At 33.5% G+C, this 4,791-nt stretch overlaps 1 long non-coding RNA gene across 1 annotated transcript; it reads left to right on the top strand.

Moving 5' to 3' along the window:
• Positions 1-932: 932 nt before the first annotated feature.
• Positions 933-3,168, top strand: LOC119538499. Its single transcript, XR_005217563.1, has 3 exons — positions 933-1,021; positions 1,719-1,851; positions 3,040-3,168. It is a non-coding gene; the product is annotated as an uncharacterized LOC119538499 (long non-coding RNA).
• Positions 3,169-4,791: the final 1,623 nt, after the last annotated feature.

Below are 4,791 nucleotides of genomic sequence, written 5' to 3'. Positions count from 1 at the left end.
GAAAATTCAACTTTCGGTGGTAGCATTTTCCAATCCATCATACAACATATTAATTCAGAGGTATTTTTCTAGCTTATAATTTGCTTTGAATATAAATATCAGAAGAGTCTAAACTTACCTTATTGTTGAGCTAATACATGCACAAAATATCAGTCTAAGCCTGAAATATAAGGTTTATTTTTGTTTGTCTCAATCTGATAAACATAGTTGCATATAGTATATCCATGTCCCCATTCTGTATTTTCTTCAGTTGTATGTATACTATGGGAAAGTCTAAGAATATACATTGTATGCACAAACACTCATATTGTCACCTTATATCATATGCAGTTGATGTTTGGTTCTATTTCTGAATAATAGGTAGTCTCAGGGCATACCAAATGATATTTAGAGATTTCATAATACTTTCAGACCCACAGAAATTCAGTGACACTAGAATAGATATATTTTATTACCTTATTGAAAGTTTAATGTCTGCTGAAATGAATTTTATAAATTTATTTATAAATGGACATTTTTATAATAGTCAAAAGATAAAATAGAGACAATTACATAATTCATATATTCTTTTTGCAAACAGTCTCTTTTCCTGTTTCAAAAGATATCAACTGCCCATGAGAAATATTGTTAAACCATAGAGTATAAAAAATGCATAATGAATTGGTAAGGTCACTTGAACTTTGCCTTGATCTCCACATATATCATTGACCACTCAAGCCACAAAAGTCTATTTTCCAACCAAGGTCTGAAGACAAATGAGAAAAAGTAAAGATGAGGATTAAAGAGCACTATAGATGCATTTTATTTTTCTCTCAATCTTTGGAAATGCGGATTGGGTCAAAGTTTGAAAGTTAAGGAGATGGCACATCAGCACGGACAGCAGCAGCAGCAATGACACAACTCACAGTTGATTTTCTTTTTTGCTCTAGCAGGAGGATCAAGTTTGTTTTCCTACCCATCTTCATCCACCTTTTCCCGGCCATGCAGAATGGAGCTTCAATTATTTGACCAAAGTGAACAGGTGTCATCTCATTATTCTAAAATGTATAGAGTAATGGTCCTCACATTCCCATATATTTAGAATAGACATGCTCCTCTTCCCTAAAATATTTTTTAACAATGAGAAAGAGTCAAATTTATTTGAATCTGATCAATTCAAAAATTAATAGCAAAAAAATCAGTCTTCTGTTAATGCTTTAAAATAGAAATGCATATGAATCTATAACTACATAGCTTCACTTCCTAGATTTATGAACTGATATAAATATTTATTAATATTGATATAAGTATATATGTAATGATAATATTCTGCTAACATAAATGTTTTATATAATATAAATCTAAATTATAGTTTCAATAAAAAGTGAATTAATGACTTTTAGAGGACCATTTTCCTTAATTTTTTTAAAAATGTACATTTAAATTTTTAATAAATGACTGTTCATATTCTATATCTTTGCATGTGTGAAAATCCTTTCAGTATAATTTAATAAATTTGTGATATCTTATTGAGCGTTTGAGATTTTCACTCAGTTCTTCACACTGCAGTCAGTCAACTCAAACGATGAAATTGATATGTCTGGGCAAGTTTAATGTTCAGAGATTGAATACAAATTGATTCAAAAGTAACCGCCTTTGTACATAAAATATTTGTGTTAGCAGTGATGTGAAATATTTCTCTCTTCCTTACATCCTTTTCTAACATTCTGTATTCTCAGATCAATGGAATTGGTACCTCACATAGATTATCTGTTTGAGAAAACATCCTTAAGATAAAAATCAATCAAAAGGGTACGACGGTTTTAAGAATGCTAAAATGCCAAGAGACTCTCCAGGCCTAGCCACCTTAAGGTAATCGTTAATCTTACAGAAGCCTCTAAGGAAAAGTTCATTGTGTAAATGGTGAATTCCCTAGTCCTCCTATCTGGCCATGGCAAGTCTCCCAGAGGGTAGACCACAAAACCATTTGAACAGGAAATCATTGCTACCTTGGCCCTATAGAATGTAATATATTTTATTAAAACTGTTCTATTAAATAAGTAACACTCCTGGATTCATTTATAAGCACATTTATTTTTATTTTCTATAATCCTTAAAATTTGCTTAGAGAGGATGGCTCTTCCCTTGATCCTGGATGTGAATTCAGAAAGACCCTCTCACTTTCTTGGTAGTGATAATAATGTCTTAAGCCAGTGATTGCCAAATCCAGTAGTACCATGTTGTAATTGAATCTCTTTACTTTTCTTATCACTCTCCCTCAACTCAAGCTTTGTTTAGCTGTGATACCTGTAAATGGGAAAAAACTGTAAAAAGCATCTATTACCCCTCCTCTCCAGCTTGCTCACTGCATTCTATAACTCATCCCTGAGTTAGACGTGAAAATAGGGGTGGGTAAGGGAGAAGAACTTGATACCATGGTTCTGTAAGAAAGCCAGCTTGGCCAATGCTCTCCAGATGATGATTTTCCCTTCTGACACTTTCATGGTTTCTTTGGAAAACTCCATCATTGCTTGCAGTCTCTAATCTCCAAACTGATTAAGGCAAATGAGTATCTATTCCAGATTCCCAACTTCTTTCCTCAACCCCAAGGATTCCCTTGATTACTCTGTGTAGTTTTAGTTGCTCATTCATGATCCTTTTTGGAGAAAACCTAAGATGGCTCTCTCTTTTTCATGGAAAACATTGTTGCATCCATTTGCTTAGCAAGTTGCTCAATGAAGCAACAATCTCGCCTTTGCTCCACCAGCAGAGTAGCTTTCCAGCCAGTCTCTTGTCCTTTGATTTCTCAGATATTTAGATATTTGACTGTGTTTCACAGCTCTTTGGGTAGTCTCATTGAAGATCATCCTATGAACCTGTTGGTTAGCAAGAAGGATGGGAACTCTATGTGGTAATAATAAACATTCTAACAACACCCTGCAAAGACATTTCTGTTCAAAATTTTCTACGTCAAGAAGTTTAAGAATCTCATAGTAAGTTTTTTGTTTTTTTTTTAAATTTTGTTAAACACTGTCTTTTTTCTTCCTGTGTTTTTTCCAGGACCTGGATGATTAGCTGGTTGAAAGTTTGGATAACCCTTCGGATAGACAGTGAATTATTTTATTTTTCCATTTTGTGTAAGCTGATTGCATGGTACATGTGACATAATTATTTGAAAGTAAATGTATGAGAAAATGGGCTTCTGTAAAGTTTTATTAGTCAGAGAATGGAATGTGAGCACATCTACTATTTTTTACCTATTCAAGAAGACTAATTTGGGGGGGGGGGCTTTAAAATCACTCTAATTTTTCTCTCTTGCAGATCTTCATTCATTCTACATATACTTTTTGTGTTGGGCTCACTCTGTTTTGAGCTTTAAGGGTAGGTACATGACATAGGTCTGGCTAATTGGAGAAACATATTTCTTTGCTATAGAATTCAATTCAAGAATGAATACATGGCTAGTGTAAGGCATGTGACGTGATTTCAGGTGATTTTACATGGGAAGTTTCATTTGTTTAATGCTGGAGTTCTTAAGCTGATCCAATGTCAAGATAGTGACAAGCGTTGCATGCCCACAAATTAATTCAAAACAGAAAACAGCATAGTTGAGAAACAGTAATGACAATACCCTGATAACAATGGGCAGTCTCACGATCCTATTATGTCTGAAGCCCTGTAATTCTAATTTATGATGTAAAAAACTCATACATTTTGTTTTTCCTTCTGTACCTATGGATGAATTATTGATCCGTCTATCTTGTGTCAACCACTGCACATGCATCCATCATGTAACAGGGAACAGGACTTTGGTTATGCCTGTGTAACTTCTTCAACATTAGCCCAGTAGCCACATGGGGAGAAATCAATGCCTTGCCTGTGTTTCAAGTCACTTGGCTTCTCTTTGAGGCTGGCTTCTAAGCTCTGAAGCAATGGTTTTTCTCTTCATGTGCATCCAACCCATGAAAAAAATTTCATGTTTGGGCTAAACTCCAGTGTTTCTGATTCATTTATTCTGAGGTTGGATCCACGTATCAGTAACATTTTTAAAGCTCTATGGGCAGCAGGCAGGCTCCTGTACTTTTACTTTGGACTTAGAGAATGAGTGAAATAGATTGCATGTATGGGATTGGATATTTATTTATTTGACTTAAGACTGTGTCATGGATATTCTTTCCTGTATTTGAAGCAGTAATCCTATCAATTGTTCCACAGTCTATTATGTAATAGATGTGCATAATTTGTTTAATCAGTCTCTTACTGATTTACATTTAAACTCAGACATACTTTTTTATAAAAAAAATACTGCAATGAACTTCCTTATATTATTTTTGCCTCTCTTTTAACTGAAATAAAAAAGTAAACATATTATGTTATAAAAAGTAAATATAATATACTCAACTTTTCACTTAGTACTGAGAATCATCACTCTCGGGCTAGTGGTAACTTCTTTCTACCAAGCTTTCCCAAAAAGGGTGACATTAATTATTTAGGTCTCTTGGTAGTTGCCATCTTATCTGTGTGGAAGACTGATTTATTTGGAGGATAGCATTGCTTGAGTTAACTCTAGAAATGAATTGGCTGTAAAGTTCAATGAACATGGAACAATAGTTTATCAAGCATTTCTCTGAGTTTACAAGGAATACTATAAAAATTTATTTATATAAGTATTCATTTTTTTAAAATATTGCATTTGATATTAGAATCATTTTATAAATGAAAGCAATGTATGTCAAGAATATTATGTTCATGTATGTGTTCATTAGTAATTTGCAACCTTGAAACACCTAAAATGTATGATTCATGTGACCT

The sequence above is a fragment of the Choloepus didactylus genome, chromosome 6 (genome assembly GCF_015220235.1).
Source record: "Choloepus didactylus isolate mChoDid1 chromosome 6, mChoDid1.pri, whole genome shotgun sequence".
Classification (NCBI taxonomy): Eukaryota; Metazoa; Chordata; class Mammalia; order Pilosa; family Megalonychidae; genus Choloepus; species Choloepus didactylus.
The sequence above is the reverse complement of the archived record's forward strand: the minus strand, read 5'-3'. Positions and strand labels throughout refer to the sequence as shown.